This window comes from Callospermophilus lateralis, chromosome 6, assembly GCF_048772815.1.
Source record: "Callospermophilus lateralis isolate mCalLat2 chromosome 6, mCalLat2.hap1, whole genome shotgun sequence".
Classification (NCBI taxonomy): domain Eukaryota; kingdom Metazoa; phylum Chordata; class Mammalia; order Rodentia; family Sciuridae; genus Callospermophilus; species Callospermophilus lateralis.
In genome coordinates this window covers 2,170,203-2,189,767 of record NC_135310.1, presented here as the reverse complement: position 1 = coordinate 2,189,767, position 19,565 = coordinate 2,170,203, and positions in this window count along the sequence as shown.

Genomic DNA, 19,565 nt, shown 5'->3' with positions numbered 1-19,565 from the left:
AGCCAACAAGACAAAACCCTGCTCCGCATAACAAAGTGCCTTCCAGCTGTTTGACAGGTGGTAAGTTCTGGAGTCAGTGCGCTCCATGTGGGGTAGCCATGCTGGGCCCTTAGACATTAGCTTATGAAAACAACATTTCCTACTGGTTTGCAAAAAGCCAGGTCTACCTTTGAACTCTGCACACACAGGATGTGCACTCTGATCACTCAGTTGTCTCTCGGTGCTTGTGTTGAAGATGGGGTGACGCCCTGGGTGGGGGGTAGAACCCTGGGAGAGGGCCTCCGGGAGGGCCTGGTCCCCGTGTGCTCTTCCTCTTTCACCTCCTGAGAGGTGGCGAGGGGTCTGCCAAGTGCTGCTACATGCTGGGGCTGCCTGGTCACAGGCCCCAAAGCACGGAGCCGGCAGACCGCAGGCCAACGCCTGTGAACTGTGAGCAGAATAGGCCTTTCCTCTCGATAGGCCTCAGGGTTTACCATAGTGATGAAAACCCAACCAACTCATTCAGACCCACAGGGGATGGGCCCAGGACCCCTTGAAGACCAAACAAACCACAGATGCTCAAGTCCTTTCAATAAAATGGCACAGCGTTTGCATGTGACCTACACACACCCTCCATGTGCTTTAAATCATCTCTGGGTTATTTACAATATGAATTACATCACAGGTGCTATGTTACTTAGGAAACGGCAAAAGAAAGGTCTATATTTTTTCAGAACAGATGCAATTTCTAAAATTATTTCCACTCTGCAGTTGGTTCAACCTCAGCTGCAGAACCCACAGAACCTGAGGACTGGCGCACATATAAAACTCACCTTGAGGGGTTGTGCATCCCCACACGCGGGCAGACAGTACCTGAGTGCATGTGGGGTCAGGAAGGGGCCTTAAGGAAATTGAGGATCTGGGAGAACAGAGGGAGGCCGGGGAGGGGAGGGAGTCAGGGCAACTGCAGAGCGCAGGCAGTGGGGAGCCAGAGGCCGGCTGTCCCTGACGGGCATGGAAAAGCCACTGCACTACCCCTGCTCCATTCCCTGAGCATGTGACCCTTCACTCTGTGAGGTGGGTTGAGGAGAGCAGAGGCCAGCCAGGGCCCTGGGCCCCTTCTCCCTGGGGTGGCTGCTGAAGGATGGGTCGCTACAGTCACTGGGTGGCTCCATGGTTGGAAACAGGACCCTCTGCAGAGCCTGCTGCCAGCCTTCCTTGCTGCAGTCTGGCTGGGCACAAAATCACGAGCCACTCAAGCAGGAACAAACTTTATTTCCCAAACTCCCGCGAATGTCAAGCATGTGGCCTTCTCCCGGGACACACCACACCAACCGGAAATCCCTCCTCCAGAGATCCCTCCTCCCGCACTTCCCCAACCAATGGGAACTCTCCAGGAGCAGGGGTCTAATACCCAATTGAATGCAGATCTTAACATGATCATCATCATCTCAATGGCTTGCTGGCATCACCTTTCAACCAAAAATGCCATGCCTCATTCCGACTCAACTATGGCTCTTAGCATCTCCCGCCTTCTATTTAATTAAGCACCAAGCATGTGGCTTAGGGACCCTGCCTGGTAGGCTGTCCAATACTACATATGGCCCTTACCGTTCATCGGATGAGCTGACCTCAAGGCGTCAGCCTCCTGTCTTAGGTTGGTACCACTGCAATTGGATCATACCCGTCACTGACTACCGGTCCAGCATACAGCCATACTTGTGGATAGGCCTTTGCACCAGTGGGGGAGTGAGGTTCTTTGCCTCACCTCTGTTGGCCCCCAAATTTTAGACCACCACTAGTAGAAGGGAGGAGGATACAGAAATGCCACAACACTAAGCCAATTGAAAGCTCCTGTGAAAAATTGTACCACCGGTGACACCATCAGCAAAGATACTCCAGCACTACCACAATTCGCTGCACCAACAGATAGTTCACAATGCATACAAGTGATACATAGTCCAGGCAAGTTCTGCAAGCAGTTCAAAGCAGAGGCATCCATCAATATGTCCATTTCCTCCCAAAGTAAATCGACTCCTTGATTGAGCATTACTTGTTGAGTTATTATTCATTGATGCATCAGTTTATACAGTTTACTGTGATAGCTATTAAAGAAGCTGTAGTTTGGTTTTATCTATGTCTTCACCGGCACTGGGATGAAGATAGGAATTCTGGCAATGATGGCTAAAAAAAAATATGTAACATTCCAACAGGTACTAAGGAAACAATTTTCTGAACAATTTACATTATCCTGAACAGAATTATTAAATATAATGAAAAGGAAAGGTGAAAGTAAACAAACAGATCTGTTAACCTCCTTGTTTGTTCACATATTAAAACAATCCTCAACAGCTGTTTACCCAATTTAAATTAAACCATTTAAATCACGTGAATAATAAAAATATTTGGATCCATTTTTTCATGAGTGCTCCTCATATATGATCTATGGATATATGCACATACAGACATACAACACAAAACACAAGTGTGTACACATAACATACAACACATAAGACAATAGTAAAGGCCTTGTAGCTTTACACAGGTGAAATCTCCATTGCAATGTTTAAAAACTCCACAGACAAAAAATAAAACTGTTAGTAGCAGCCTCCTGTTGTAACTTTTCCCCTGATGGCTTTTTCTGCTCTAAACTTTCTTCCCCTTTTTGACTATCTCGCGAGGCCTCCTCTTTTTCCTGATCTAATATGTCTTCTACCATAATCTGAACTGAAAGGTTTGGACTAGGCAAACCAAATCGTATCATCACCCACAATGGCAATGTGCCAACTGGCAGAGTTCCTGGGCTTTTCCTTTCCCTGTCCCTTCAATCTTCACCATGATGGTCCCATTGTGATATAGTCAACAACTCCTCCTTAAAAAGCCATGGGCTGCATTTTTGTATTGTATCAACGTATGCCCTGACTCTTTTTGGTTTTACTGGGTGCCTCCTTCCTCTAACAATTTACTTAACATTCTTTCGGTTTGTTTTTTTTTGCTAATTTCTGACCCCATATTTCTGCTACAAGGATAACGCAACTCAAACAGATAACTCAAAACAAAACCGAAGCAAAACGAAACAAAAACAACAAAAAATTGTTGTATCAATTTTCCTATTTTTTTGAAATGTATATTCGTGGTCTATCTCTCTCTCTTCTTCAGGGCCGAACAACTTCAAACCTTGAGCCAACCATTTTTCCCAGTTTGCCTGAGAAAGTTCTAGGGATAGGCAGCTTGAAACAAAAACAAAACAAATCAAAACAAGAACACATTGTTTTTTGAAATGGTCACCCATTCTCTCACCTTCCCACAGGGACAAGGTATAGTTGAAAGAGCTCATCAAACTATTAAAATGTACTTATTAAAGCAAAAAGAGGGAATTGGAAAGGGGTATATATCCCCCAAAGATAAACTTAAAATAACCCTTTTTACTCTAACCTTTTTAAATTTGGATTCATCAGGGCTTAGTGCTGTGGAAAGGCATATGTGTCCAAAAAATGTACATAAACCCAAGGTACTTTGGAAGGATATTCTAACAGGACAATGGAAAGGTCTTGACCCAGTGATTGGAGTCGGAGTTCTGTTTGTGTGTTTCCACAGGGAGAACAGCAGTGGATTTGGATTCCAGAGAGACTAACCAAAGCGACTTCTACAGACCAAAAAGAAGATGATTTGACTCAAATCCATAACTGCTGATATCCAGAGCTCCAGCTTGGCTATTCTTACATCTGCAACAGTGGTTCTCCCACACCTGGAGGCTAATGAATAATGAACACCATTAAAGCCTATTTCAAATGTGAAAAACCTGGGGCTTGCTTGTGGGTATGTCAGACCCATTATGGAAGTTACAGGAAAAAGGATGGGATATCCAGAGAAGAATCAAACCCAGGTGGTAACCAGGATGACTTTTTCAATATCTATTTTATTATTGCCTTTTCCCATGCCATGAAGTTCTATTTTATTTTTTGAGCTCATACAGACTTAGGTGAATGATTTTCTGATCAGTTCTATTTTTTGACTGTGGAGTTTTTAAACATTGCAATGGAGATTTCACCTGTGTAAAGCTACAAGGCCTTTACTATTGTCTTATGTGTTGCATGTTATGTGTACACACTTGTGTTTTGTGTTGTCTTATGTGTTGTATGCTATGTGTGCACACTTGTGTTTTGTGTTGTATGTCTGTATGTGCGTATGTCCATATATCATATATGAAGAGTGCTCATGAAAAAATGGATCCAAATATTTTTATTATTCACGTGATTTAAATGGTTTAATTTAAATTGGGTAAACAGCAGTTGAGGATTGTTTTAATATGTGAACAAATAAGGAGGTTAACAGATCTGTTTGTTTACTTTCACCTTTCCTTTTCATTATATCTAATTCTATTCAGGATACTAAATTGTTTAGAAAATTGCTTTCTTTTAGTGCCTGTTGGAATGTCACATAATTTTTTTTTAGCCATCATTGCCAGAATTCCTATCTTCATCCCAGTGCCGGTGAAGACAAAGATAAAACCAAACTACAGCTTCTGGATATTTATCACAACAAACTATATAAACTGATGCATCAATGAATAATAACTCAACAAGTAATGCTCAATCAAGGAGTCGATTTACTTTGGGAGGAAATGGACATATTAATAGATTCCTCCGCTTTGAACTGCTTGCAGAACTTGCCTGGACTATGTATCACTTGTATGCATTGTGATCTATCTGTTGGTGCAACGAATTGTGGTAGTGCTGGAGTATCTTTGCTGATGGTGTCACCGGTGGTACAATTTTTCAAAGGAGCTGTCAATTGTCTTGGTGTCCTGGCATTTCTGTATCCTCCTCCCTTCTGCTAGTGATGGTCTAAAATTGGGGGCCAACAGAGGTGAGGCAAAGAACCTCACCCCCCCACTTGCACCAAGGCCAAATTTGGGGGCCAACAGAGGTGAGGCAAAGAACCTCACGCCCCCCCCCCCCCCCCCGCCACTGGTGCAAAGGCCTATCCACAAGTATGACTGTATGCTGGACCGGTAGTCAGTGACGGGTATGATCCAATTGCAGTGGTACCAACCTAAGACAGGAGGCTGACGCCTTGCGGTCAGCTCATTCGATGACGGGTAAGGACCATATGTAGTATTGGACAACCTAACAGGCATGGTTCCTAAGCCACTTTGCTTGTTGTTTAATTAAACAGAAGGGGGGAGATGTTGAGAGCCATGGCTGGTCAGAATGACTCCTGGCATTTGCCAGAGGGAATGTTTGAAAGGTGACACCAGGAAACCATTGAGATGATGATTTGAGTTAAGCTATATATAATTGCTGTGATGCTGGATTGATTGTATTGTATATTTGACCTTTACTGTCGGGCAATGGGGTGGCTCTTGCTGCCTCGGGCACCTGCTACTTTGGAGTTCTTGCAGGGATTCCCGGAGAGTTCCCATTGGTTGGGGAAGTGCCAGAGGAGGGATTTCTGGAGGAGGGATTTCCGGTTGGTGTGTGGTGTGTCCCGGGAGAAGGCCATGTGGGTGGCGTTGGTGGAAAAGCACGCGTGCAGTGCTGGTAAGAGTTGAAATAAAGTAGTTGCTGTTTGAACCTACAAGGCTTTGTGGCGGCTCGGATATTCGTGCCCAGGCAGACTGCGGCACTGGACACTGACTTTAAAACTGTAAACACACGGCAGAAGATGAGCAGAGTCCAGGAAGGGGACAGAGGTGGGAGGAAGAGACGGGGAGGGAAAGTACTGCGGACTGAATCAAAGTAAAATCCATTCCATGATTTTATCATTATGTCCCAGTGAGTCCAAATGTTATGCATGACTAAAAAGAACTGATAAAGATGAATAAACTGATTAAGCACCAAAAAAAAAAAAACACAATAAATTGCCATATTTAATTGCTGAACTGGACACAGACAGTGACCATGTACTGGGTTAGAGACGAGTGCCTTTTCAATATATGGACTTTGATTAGGAGCTGACCCCCCACCTCCTCTTGTGGGCAATGCCCTGCTTGGCTAGCAGGGAAATATTCCCTGAAGACACGGAGTAGGCCCTAACTTAGGAACGAGGAGCTGGAGGAGGACTTTCCAGATTGGCACAGGATTTTATTTTAATGGTCGTCAGTGAAGAAGGAGATGGTGAAAATAAGGCCTGGAGCCATGTCACCCACAAGAGCCCTGCTCCAGCTGCTCCGGCCACGGGCTGAGGCGAGCAGGAGCAGACGGAGGCCGCAGAAGCGAGAAGGCTTCCGTGAGCACTGTCCTTGGCAAAAGCCTGTTGTCCTCACAGTTTCCAGTTCCGGGGGGTGGAGACCAGGTCCTGCTGCAGCGCTGACCACTGGATGGGGCGGGTGCAGTCTGGGACTCCCTGGGTGCCCGGTCAGCAGGACTGTGGCCTTGCAGTCTTTCACTGTCTGAGAAAATCCAGACCCAATGTGAGCCGCCTTGTTTGGGTAGAAGCTCCACCAGGTGGGCACGCGCAGCTGGGCAGCTGTGGAAACTCTGCACCTGTTTTCTCATCCACCAAGGGGAGAGAACACTGATGTTGGCACCCAGGAAGGTGGCTCAGGCCACAGGGGCACACAATCTCACAAGTGTCACGTTGTGTCTGGGTTTTCTCAGGCATGTGTACATGATTTTGTTTTTATGTATCAGTTAAAAATAAATTTAATTTAAAAAATACAGATAGAATGTATTACGAAGCTTATAAGGTAGCACAAATAAAGCTGAGTTTTAAAGATTTTGTTCTTGAATATTCTACCCAGTGTGTTACCTTTCTGAGAACTTTGAGAGATGGGAAGCTCACAGGCTAGGAGGGGCAGGGTGGAGTGTCCTTGGAGCATTTTCAGGCCCTGCCTGGCTACAGGCACCATGCGTGGTTACGGGCTAAGTATATTTCACTTTTTTTTTTTTTGGTGGTGCTGAGGATGGAACCCAGGGCCTTGTGCATGTGAGGCACAAGGCTCTACCAACTGAGCTATGTCCCAGCCCCCATATGTTTCTCTGTTAAAGAACTTTTAAGGTGGACTTTTTGGGATAACAGTTACATTGGGACAGCTCCTCAGGCAGACCAACACATTAAAAAACAACCATTTCAGTCCCACAGAATCCCTCAGCTGGACATTGACCAAAGCATCCCTATGTCAGGAGGAGGCAGCCGGAGCACGTGCCCACTGGTGTCACCCTTGCGTGGCAGACTGGCTTTCAAGCACCCGGCACCTGTCTCCTGTGGTGACGATGCTGGGGAGCGATCGGCCCCAGGATGGAGTGTCTGAAACACGGACCCTCAGCTGGCTGGCAGCTGGTCTAAACGTGTCTAGGTAGGGGAAGAAATGGCCAGTCATGTGGATGGTCAGGAAGGAAAAGCAAAGGGGAAGAAGTAAGGGTCCCCGGAGGGCCCATCCACCTGCAGGGGTGCCAAGCCTGGGGAGGCAAGGTCAGCACAAATGACATTGGTGCCCAGAGTCAGGGGAGAGCCCCGTTGTCGGTGAGGGGCATACCAGCTCTGGAAGCTCAGGGGAGGAGAAGCAGGGGTTTGGGCCAGCCAGAAGCCCACTGTGCACCTTGAGCTTGTGGGGTTGGAAAGGGTGGTGGCTGACCCTGCAATCCAAGGTGCAGAACATGCAACCCAGAACCCAAAATGTGGACGTGGACGAGGTGGTCCCGCAGCTGCAGAGTGTGGTGGCTGCACGCACCAGGGATGGTGTGCTCGCCTGAGGCTCGTGGGTTGGATCCAGGTGAAGGCGTGCTGCCCAGTGACCAACAGGGGAGGGCTCCGACTCCTCGCGATGCCTTCTTCCACCCCAGCTGTCCCCTGTCTCCTCTCTGAGAGCAAAGAACGCCGACATCACAGGCCTTGCCTTCCAGGTGACAGGCGCTACGTGAGACCATCCTGAGCACGTGGACAGGCTGCTCCTCTGCCCCCTACCTCCCACCAATCCTGTGGGCCAGAGTCCATCCACCTTGGGTGGCCGCCCACTAGTCCTGCTTCTCTGCTGTGGATCCTCAGTCAGGGGCCAGGGCTCCTGAGCCGCTGGGGTAAAGTGTGAATGAGCCGGGGGGCCATCCCCCACCCCACCCCACCCCATCCCCGCTTTCTGAGCCCCTCGCTGGGTGCCAGGCAGACACAGGTGGACGGCTCTCTGATTCCCACTGTCCTTAGGTATTTTGCCCCCTGGGGAAGGCACTGCACCAGGGAAGAGCAGTGGTCCCTAGCGATGGTCCCTCAAGGCTCACCAAGTCACGGCTCTGTGACTCAGATGGCTGTGGAATGGAGGGTCCCCAGAGAGTCCCGTGTCGGGGGGATTTAAGACAGCAGTGTGGCCCAGAACTTGCCGATCCCCAAGGCAATGCCTGGGGACCTGAGGGGAGACCCCACCAGGGCCTCAGAAATGGGAGGAGGGTTAGGGAGGGGAGTGACCCTCACCCAATCTCAGAGACCCATGAACCATGGCCAGGGCTCCATGCACAGCAGTGGCTGCCGCAGACAGGCTCATCAGTGAGCAGGAGCAGGAGGCGGGAGGCTGGCACTGGGGCACCAAGAGAGGACAGAGGGAATGGGGTTGGGGGGACGATGGCTTTGCCAAAGTCGTCTGGGAGGGAAACGAGAGAGGAGCCTCAGGACCTGTCGGTGTGGGAGTGGCTCGGGGCTGTCTGGGGCTGCTCCCATCCCACAGCGGGGAGGAGGAGGGGACGCGAAGCTGTGAGGAAGTCCCCGGGAGCTCTGCGGTCCTCACGAGAGGTGCCCAGCCGCGGAGGCTTCACGAGTCCCTCCAGAGCTCGAGGCTGCCCCTGACCTGAGGGGAGGAGGGGGTGGGCCAGCGTCAGGTGTGATGGAGCATCAGGTGTGCGGGCTGGATCTTCTGCCTCCGCCAGGGGAGGAAGTCAGAAGCACTCTCTGGAGAATGACGCCTCGATCCTGAGCATCCTGGCCCCCGAACATGAGAACTAAAATTCTGCACTTGTGAATGACCTGGTCTCAGGTGTCCCCGACCCCAGAGCAAGCCACTCAGGCCTCCTGCACCAGGATGCCCAGAGCTGTGCAGATGGCCCTGTGACCCGCACCCATGGTACTTACAGAGGAGATGTGCGGCCTCTGGGGTCTCCCCGCACCCCACAGCGGCCTGCCACCTCCCTGCTGTGGCTGTTCCCAGGTCACCTCTGTCCCAAGTCCCTAGGGCTTCCGCTCCCCCTAAGCATCAGCCTCACTGTCCAACTCACAGAGGTGATTGAGGATGTCCGTGTGGCCCTCACCACCCTGTGCTGCCCTGGAGCATCGTGACGGGAGCATCGTGATGGGACGGTCTGGGGCTTCAGTCCTTGGGACTCGGCTCACACTTGCACCTGGGACTGTGGGTAGGTCGCCTCCTCCCCAAGGACTCACTCTCCCACCTGTGAGCCAACAGTGTCCATGGGAGGACCAGAGGGGACACGCTGCCCACACTGGGCCCGCTTCCTCTCCAACACGCTTCCTGGACCACACCTCGCATGCAGCTGACGTCTGACCCCTTGCCACACCATGTTGTCCCTCCCTCCTTCCCTGGCCTCACCTTGACCCCAGTCCCTCCACGCTCCTCCGGCTCCCCGAGGCTCTTGTCCTAGCGGTGGCTTCGGCTTCTGACTCTGCTGAAAGCAGGGTCCTCCTCCTGCCTGCCTCCTGGCAGCGTCCTCAGGCCCACAGGGCCTCCCTGGAGCGCTCCTCAGTGCCTCTCACCGCCCCCCCCTCCTTCCAGTGCACCTCCTGCCGCAGCAGCGCACCAGGCTCAGGTGGCTGTGTGGCCTCCCCCTGAAAACACTCAGCAGCTCCCTTCCAGCCGACAGCAGCCTGCGTCCTCAGTGGGCACTTAAAGATGCCTGCAATGGCGTCCACAGCTGCCTCCCTACTCCCTCCCACACAGTCCTGGAGAGGCTTCTGCTCCTGTTTACGACTCGCCCCCCGGGCACCCTGTCTCCCCAGCTGCACCTCATCTCCCAGCATCCACCTGTCCCGTGGTCAGTGCTTGGAGAGTTTCCACCTGATACACCTTCTGTGGGTTTTTATTTAGGAACATTTTCCCATGACATTGGGACTTAAATAAGCAATACTGTGAGGCACTTAACTTTTAGAAATAATGATTCGGCCCTGCCTGGGCTGTCTGAGGTCCTCCTAATCCCCCACAAATAAAGAACAGAGCAGAGGCGCAGGACAGGGGCTGGGCTGTGCGCCTGGTGTGGCCCGGGCTCCGCAGGCTCCTCTGTCCGCAGACCTCTCAGTGTCCCTGGCTGTGGCTTAGCTTGGGGAATTTCACCTGGATCTTGTTAAGAGGAGAAAATGGTGTTAGGCTGCGGGCTTTTCATGCCACCTATAATCAAAAATGTTTCAGGATAAGGCAGAACTCCCAGCTAGAGGGAAAGCCGTGCTTACAGACTTAGGCGCTTAAAAACAAATTTCCGGGCGGATGATCATCTGAGCACAGCTCTCAGAGGCCATGGCTAATGGAGTCCAGCAGGAAGAGCAAACCACCCTTTCTGTGCAGCATTCCCGTGGCCGAGTCACAGGGACTGCACGTCCTCACTCTCAGCTCAGTGTGGGCAGTGTGGGGTCAAACACATGTCCAGATGTTTAAAGAGAGTGGCCAGGGACCCCCCTAGGTCTCAGCATGCAGGCTTGCCCCTCAGAGGCAGACACATGTGGCCCTCCTGTCCACCCAGGGCACCCCCCAGGGCCACAGCTTGACCCTGGTGGAGTTCTTCAATTCCCACCTCGTGCTGCTCAAAATCTGGGCTTCGGTTTGGGGTGGGAGGGGTGGGGTATGGGAAAGGAAAAGCTAGGAGTTTTTTAATGAAGGGGCAACACTCGTGAGAAGTTAACGGGCTGTCCCTGGGGTGCTCCGGGGACATTCTCACCATGCAAATGTGGCATCTGAGGACACTCCCATGGAGCACTCAGAACGGTCTGTGTCCTGCCAACGAGGAGCCCGCAGAGCACAGGCCAGACAGGAAGACCCCTGAAGGCCACCGTCTTCCTGCAGCACAGCGGGTCCCCAGGGCTGAAGGGCCCCTGGCTGCTCTGGCACTGCCCCCCTCCATCTGAATATGTTCACCTGAAAAACGTGATGCCAACCGTGTCTCTCCAGCTCCGTAAACAGAGGCAACTTGCAGTCACTGAGCCTTCTCTTGTCCTGAGGGTTCGTGCTAGCCCCCTTCAGATCCACGCCTCCTGCAAGGACTCGGGAGGCCCTGGCCCACAGCCCACAGGAGCCTGGCAGCGGGGATGTATCCAAGACACGTCAGGCCATGCCAGGCAAGTGCCAACCACATTGCTAACGTCACAAATATCGTCAGCACTTATGGAGTGCCTACTACTAAGAAAATGCCGGCTGCCTTGAAGGGCACCTGCACATCGCCTCCTCTAGACACCCTGCAGGTCCCGAACTTGGGGACTGCCAGGTGTCCCTGTCTCCCCACCTGCCCTCAGCCCTGTGCTGCAATGAGTGGGCCTCAGAACCTCATCTGCACTTGCCCTACTCCTGAGCACCCACCAAAGGCCTCCTGCCACACCAGCCACTGACCACATAAAGCCAGGTGGAGCCCAGTCCCAAGTTCAAACAGGAAGACAGAGCATGTGAGCGGATCTGCAGCAGCACAGGAAGTGGGAGGCAGTGGGAAGTTCCGAGGGACGTGGAGGGCAGGCAGGTCCAGAGGGGTTTACACAGTAACTGTCCTTTGTACATACAAATGTAATACAGCGAGGCATAGATTTTTACAGAAATTTGAAAAGACAGTTCTTTCAAAGATTTCAATTCAAAAAAGAAAAATGAGGCATGAAATTGTAAGGCTCTTACAGACAGCAAAATAGCTAATTTTTTGTCAAAAAAGGAAAGATATTACAAGAAATGATTTACCACCTAATTCATTGTTTTGCAAAGTGAAAATAAAAGCTTCTTGTCCCTTTTACAGTCCCACTTGGAAATCCTGACTTGTGCTCAGTGGGAATGGCAAGGCAACTTGGTCCAGAAACAAGAATTCACCTGTCTGAAAGGCTCCCGGAGTCAGCCCAGCGGCCACATCCAGGCCCCACTGCCCCTGGGACATGCCGGAGCTGGTTCTGCATGAGCAGCCACCTAGGGCCAGATGCACTGCAGCACAGCTGACCGCAGAGATGTCCAGTTTCATGGGGCATCAGTATTAATACAAGACACCAAACATTCCCCGGGGAATTGGATTCCTCCGTGGCACGGTGAGAGCAGGGTGGAGAAGCCCCCCATCCCATCCTGGGCCTGATCTCCTCAGACCTCCGACTTAGGAAACTTCCGCAGCCATATTCCCAGGGTGGATGCTGTGAACCACTTCAAGGAAGAGGGCTGAGGCCAGAAAATCCTGTACCGTTTTGTAGGTGTCACCCAGCAGCTGAGGTCCCCTGGCTGGTGAGCCCCCTGCATCCTGAGTCCACCTTCTTCCTTCTGGCCCAGAGCCTGGTGAGTAAGCCCCAGAATGGATAGCCTCTCAGATGTAGAAAAGGGATTCCAAACGATTCCTTCCCACCTGGAGGAGTGAAAGAGCTCGGAGGGGCTATGGGGGGCCACGTGAAGGCCAGTCAACAAGAACCAGGCCTCTGTGGAAAGCTGCGCGGCTTGCACAGGCGCCGGTGAGAGCCAGAGTCCCTGAGGCTGAGCCAACGGGGGTGTGGAGAGAACGTTGGCATGTGCTTGAGTCGACCCTCGGTGGCCTGACCACCTTGACCTTGCTCAGGAAGTCCTCTTCTCATACTCAGTGTGACACTGTCAGCCTCAAAGCAAAACCAAAACTCTTCTACCAGTTTTCAGTGATTTTATGAGCTTCTCAAAACAAACTTTGGCACATGTCTGCATTTAGTTAGCCTGAGAAGCTCGCCACAAGGGCAGCAGGTTGGCCCTTGCATTCAGCCCCAACAGGTGTACACCCTGCAGAGTGAGGGGTGCGACAGGGAGCTGGCAACGCACCCCTGACCCTGCAGGACCTGCTCTCCCATCTGGGCACGCCTTCTTCCTCACTCTTCCCTGTGCTCAGCCGGGTGTCCGGGAGCCATTCTGCCGCCTGAAGTCAACGTGCAGCTTGGCTCAGTCCAGGCTACGTCCACCAGGAGAGTGACCCTCCAAGACTGTCAGTCCATTCATTTCAGGACTTTCTGGAGGGCCTCCTGGGGCACATGGGAGGTGTCCCCTGAGCTCCCACTTCTTATGAGCTGATGATGACAGTTACCCAGATGGGATCTCAGCAGATGTGGGAGATGTTTCTCTGGCCTATTGCCACGTTAAGATCCAAGCATTCTACCCAAAGTCAGAAGTGCTTTTCTGTTCTTCTTCCTTCTCTCCTGCTCCTCAGGACATGGTAGTGAGGTAGCAAAGAGAAGCACCTGTGGCCTGGAACATGCAAATCCAGCTCCACATCTTGCTAGAGGACATAAGGTAAGATCTGTGGCTTCTCCATACCTGAACCTCAACACAGCTTGGGAATCGACAAGATCCTGTCCTTCCACAGTTCTGCATTTTGAGCAGGAAGGTTGCATGTGATCACAAAGCACAGCACCAGTCACATGGGCAGACACTCAGCAAACATTGGCCACTGTCCCCAGTGAGACCTCTGGGAGGTACAGGGGACCCAGAACCACGTGGAGCCCCTTCCTCAGGGCTCCTGTGCAAGGCTCCCCACTTCCTGGGTTCCCCCCGACTCCCCAGGTTTCCTCCCTGCAGCCTGTCTGAGCTCCCGTCTCCATGGACAGTGTGCATCTTTAACACGCGCTTTCAGGCCCCAGGGTGTAAAAAGTGCAATTTTACTGCTGCTTTGGGGAAAACATTCAAACCTGCACCTCACTTGGTGCCAATTCAGGCTTAATCAGTAGAGTGAGCTGCCACCCCTGAGGGCTGCACTTGGCTGTGTGTCCTAAGTGCCTGTGAGCCCCTCCAGCGTCCAGGAAGGGCACAGTCACCGTTATGCTGCCTGCTCTGTCCTTGGAAACACAGGCAAATGCTCCCTCATTTGAGGCAAAAGGGGATGCTTGTTCCTCTGTCTCTTCCTGCATGGGACGCTATTGCTGCCACTCAGCCTTGGGGATGCGCTACGATGCCAGCTCTCCCCTGGGTGGGTGTGCCCGTCGCCACCAGCTCTCCCCTGGTAGGTTGCCATTCGCCACTACTTCTTCTCATTCATCTCTATTTTTAATTCCCTTTTTAGAACTCCAGTAGTCAGGAAGCTACGGAGGGTGGGCAAACGGGCAGGTTCTGGAGAGGCAGCCAGGGATATAATTGGGGCCTAGGAACCGCCTGAAACAGGGTGGGACCTGCCTCTTCTGTTGTCACAGGTCCAAGGCCAACACCCTCAGTGTAGGTGCAGGGAGCCGTGCAGAATGTTGGCAAGAAGGTGACCTCCCGTCTGTCAGCACCCCTTCCCTTTGGGAATAATCAACAAGGGATTTGAAATCCCTCTGTGGAGGGAGGGAAGTTTGCATGGGGGCTGAAGGTTTAGGTGTTTTACATGAGCTACTGTGGGTGGGGAGATCTGAGAATGAAGGATGACCAGAGCAGGGCTCCAGGGTCCCCACGGATGCCCAGGACTTGCTATGGGTGTCCATGGGCCACAGGCACGTGGCACACAGGGCCTGCAAGGAAGCCTGCTGGTGACTGAGCCTGGCAGGCTGCTCCCACCACTGCCAGGTGCCACCCAGGCCTGCACCGAGCCCCAGGGAGCATTTCCCTGCCTGCTCAGGACGGCCCAGCTCTCAGCACAGAGTCTCACTCAGGTCACCCGATCCCCTTGTACCTCCAAGCCGTGCTCAGCATTGGTATGGATATTTGGGCTTTGAATATTTGGGCACTTTTAGCCCAGGGAGAAGAGATCGGGTGGTTGAGGTGGATTCTCTGTCGCTACTGGAGAGCCAAGCAAATGCAGCGTGCCGGAGCATGCAGCTGTCACCTCAACTGCCTCCAAGGGGGTCCTAAGAACCCGCTGGGCACAGCGTGCACCTAGAGAGGGCCTAGGGCAGGTGCCAGGTGGAATCCCTCAAAGACAACCAGCCGACGGCCCTGGCCCGCTCTCCAGGCCCCAGGGCTACATGCAGGCCCACAGGATCGAGCTCCTGACCTTCCCTTCCATCACAGGGACGGCAAGAGAGACTGGGACGGGAGGGAGGAGATGGTCAGCACGGCAGAGCTGAGTCCACTCTGGTAAGATGTAGCTGCTCCTCGGCACGAGGCCTTCAGCCTCTGACTCCTCAGGGAGCCACTAAAGGAGGGCCTGCACCCATCCCACAGGGAGTGCCCCCTGCCAGGGGGAGCCTCATTCCTTCCCACCTCATCCTCAGGAGCGGCTCAGGCAGCAGACTAGACTTCACCTGGCCTCGCTGCAGACCAGAATTCTCCACAGCAAAGGCAGAGGACGAGCATGGGCCCCTGGGAGCCTGTGTGGATCCACAGACACTGTCCCGATGCCCCCACTGTCCTAGGCAGGCTAGGAGATGACCCCAAGAGCCACCCTGTGCTGCCTCAACAGGATGGAGTCACAGATCTTGACAGAGGTGACAGAGAACCACAGGGCGTGAGCTCCCACGGGCGTGAGTGCTCCTCAGGGAGGACGCTCAGGCCTGGTCTGCTGATCTGGAGGAACTCTCCACGCAGCAGCTGGTCCCAGGCCGGCACCACGTGGTCCTTGGAGTTCATCCAGGGGTCTGCCCGAGGCAGCTGGCTCTCGGCAGGCAGCAGCTAGTGAAGGGGGTCTCGCTAGGACCATGACGACACCCTTCAAGACACAGGTGCTCTTCTCGGTGGCATCAGGGGCTCCTCTGTCCTATCCTGACCCTTGGATCCCATGACAATGTGGCTTTTCTCACAGAAGAGGGGAAAATGCACGAGATCTAGACTGGACTGGGGGCACTGGGTGGGGGCCAGCTTGTGGGTTCTGTCAGCCCCACAGGGACGTTTTCAGGCACCAAGGGTGGTGACACTTTCTCCTCCACAGACTGGGGCCCTGAGGAGCTGGAGCTAACGCAGGCCACCTGGCTGCATGGTGGGAGAGCTTCACCTGTCCTCATGAACCTGAGTGGGAGGCAGGTGGGCGGCAGCTCCAAGAAGCTCTGCAGATGAGCTGCAGGTGGAGCGGGCAAGTCACCAAGGCCTCCTGCTCCTGAGAGGGACAACTGCGTGCTAGTGGCAATAGGAGACTTGAGTTCAGATCCAGCCTCCACAGCCCCCGTCCACGCCCTGGCCAGGAGAGAACCTGGACACCCAGAGAAGCTGGGGCAGGGGAGGCGTCTGTCCTCCCACTGGCCATGTCTTGGGACATCTGGGCCAGTACTGAGACATCTTAAAGGAAACAGTCCTGCTGGGAAAGATCACTAACTGATAATTCATTACCAGGAAAACTGGAGGCCCACCTTCTAGGAGGCCCACCAGCCCTGCGGCAGGCCCTTGTTCTGCCCAGAGCAGGTGGACGAGAGACCATCGAAGCCATCTTGTGTGTTCTTTGGTGACAAAAACGTGCTCCTGCCTGAAGGAGTCAGCCCCAAAGCGAGGGGCAGCTCTTGGTGGGCTCACCCCTCCTCTGCATGAGCAAAGCTGTCACAGAGGCCCCTGGCTCACAGCCGCCAGCCAGCTCTCGGGCTGTGGGGATGATTAGGAGAGGAAGCCTGGGGCACAGTCAAGGAATCCACAGGAAAACGCCACACAGTGAAGCCAGCAGGGAGCGGCCTGTGCCCTTGGTCCACTGTTCAAGGAGGAAGGTGGAGACAGGTGAGCAGAGAATGAGCTCAGCCAGGTCATTAGCACAGGCCCAGAGGCTCAGAGGGCAGAGACTGCAGCTGCCCTGGGGCCAGGGGCCTGGTGATGAAGGAGGAGGCAAAGAGGGAGGGCATCTCACTGACAAACCTGCTGACGGCCCAGCGGGACCCTAGCCTCAGGATGTGAAGGGACAAGGGAAACCTGGCTCAGTGCTCACCATCTGTGTGTCAAAGGCAAGCTCATCAACCTCCAGGAACCTCAGCCCCTTGCCTATGAAATCAGTCTGATAATAGCATCTGGGCCTCTTAGCTAGAATTTAAAGGGGTGAAGTGTCGGGCAAACCCACTGTCATCAGGGTGTGAGCACCACCTGGTGCCACCATGAGGAGCATGCCCGCAGGCCACGTGCCTGAAGAGCCAGCCTCTGCTCTCCAGACTTGGAGCTTGTGGCTCAGACTTGCCAGGGAGGCCCTTTCTGCTGAGCCTGCTGGAGCCAGGACAGGACGGGCACCCCTTGCTGGGTGAGTCCTGATTTTGTCCACCAGGGCCTCCTCCCTGACTGCCTGACCGACCTTAGCAAGAGCTGGCCTGCTGCACAGAAGCAATGCACTTCCACACTGACTCAGGCGCCGGTCCTTGATGGGGACCCAGGCCCACCATCCCTGCTCTTCCCGGGGTGCAGGGGGCAGCCCAGTGTGTATGCATTCCGTCTTCTCAGCAGCCATTCTGATCAGCACAGAAATTCCTGCAAAGGCAGGAAAGCCCTGCGCCTGAGTGGCTGGGTATCCCCTTCAGTTCTCCTTAGCCTACAGTGGTAATCGCACAGATGTAGCTTTATCTAATATAGGTCGTATTCATAGGTGAAATATAGTATAAATAAGTTCAAAAGATTTCATATATATTTTTTTACTCAAAACAAAAAATTTTATTGATTCACATTTCTTTTTAAAGTGTTGTGGGTTTTTGTTTGTTTGTTTTTGTTTTTATGATTCAGCATGAAACTTCCATACAAGCCCACAACCTGCGCTGATGGAACCCAGCTGCCTTCCCCATCTGTGCTCAGACCCATGTTTCAGCTCCACTCCTGAGAGAGCACGTGGGCTGCCGGACGTTCCAAGACTCAACTGGCTCCGAAAGAGCTCCCAAACCAGCAGTTACCAAGACCACACTTTATATGACTCGTTTCCACGAGATCCCGACAGGCAGACCTGCAGACGGGCAGGAGGCTCGGAGCTGCCAAGGGCAGGGGGATGGTGGATTGGAGGGGACGTGGTTGGACCTCAATAGTCTGGCTTTTTAAACGGCTCGTGGGTGGGCCCTCTCACAGGCTCTGAAGCACGCTGCATCTTCTCAATGGACTGGGCTGACCCTCGGGTCCCCACAAGGAGGGTCGGTGCCATTTCCAGAAGAGGGCTGGGAGTGCTGAGGGCTGTCCCCAGCCACCGAACCCACCAGTGGCAGACCCTGAACCTACCATCTCCACCACTGACCTCACTGTGCCCCGGTGCTGGCCCTGGGTCCCTTCCCTTCCCACCCCGCGGCAAGCAGGGAACAAACACGCACTTACTGTGGGCCTTGCAGCTCCACCTTGGCCTGGCAGGGCTGGCTCGGCCCTGCTTCCACCCAGCTGTCCCAAAGCACTGTCCCCTCCTGCCTCCGGACACCACCTGGCAGATTCTTTGTGCTTCCTGTCACCTTTAGGTGACCCATGCAGGTTTCAAAGTCTGGTTCAATCTTCATGAAAACGTGAGCAGCCATCCCACCCAGGTTCCCTCCTCTGCCCAGCACCTGAGCTGCCCGTGTGGACCTGCAGGACTGATGTGGGCCTGCAGCCATGTGGTGCCAGCAGGGAGGACGGGCTACCGACATCCTCCCCTTCTGATAGACACCCCATGTGTCCAGGAGTCCCAGGTGGGCCTGGTTGAGGATGGCCATACCCCCTCACCACTCAGCAGGCCTCTGAGAAGGATGACCCCTTGAAGGACTTCCCCAGGCTCAGTGAGCCCAGGCCTTCTCTTCCAAGAAGACCAGGGATGGTGCAGGTCCTGGGGCACTCCCTTGGCTCAGGAAGTTCTAGTGTCAGTACTGTCTCTGTGACTGTCCCCTCAGTGAAAACCTCCTCTGCACCATTGTGACCTTCCCAGGGAGACCCAGGACCCATTCAAACAGCCCAAGATCACTGGGTCCAGGCCTCTCCGGGGACACCATGCTGACCTCCTTCCAGCCCAATAAGGAAAGAAGGAAAGAAGGAAAGAACATTGGAACCAAGAAAACCCTGGAGGCGGCTTTTCTCCATGACTGAGTGCTGGGCCCCCAGGTGCTCCGTGCAGAGGCCGCGGTACTTCACCCCTGTGCTGCAGAGGCAGAGGCCGGCAGGGGACAGCCCCCAGGCCCTGCCACTTCTTACACACGTCTCCAGACTCCACATGAGGCCTCTTCCCACCCCACTCCCTGCCAGCGCCAGGGCACTCTGGTCACTCTGACTCTTGAGAAAGTGTCCCTCTCATCCTGGGGTCCTCCAAACCTCAAGCAGCAGGCGTGTGGGGCTCGTCTGCTCTTGCTCAGGTGCATTTCGTGCCCACCCACAGGCCAGCTGTGCACAAGCAGGTCACTGTGCCACCCAAGGGTTGGCAACATTCCTGTGTAAACACAGAGAGACAGAAATAAACACGCGGGCAGCTCTGAGTGGGGACTGAACGGACTTTCAACGTTAAACTGAACCAGGCTGCGTCTCCTCCTAACTGCTCACCCAGCTCCCGTATGCAGGCACAACTGTCCTTGCACACCTGGAAGGACACTGGGGTCACTCACCCTTTGACACTGGCCCTCACACCATTAGGAACCCTAGTACCCCAAGGCCTGGGGCTGTCTGGGCAGAA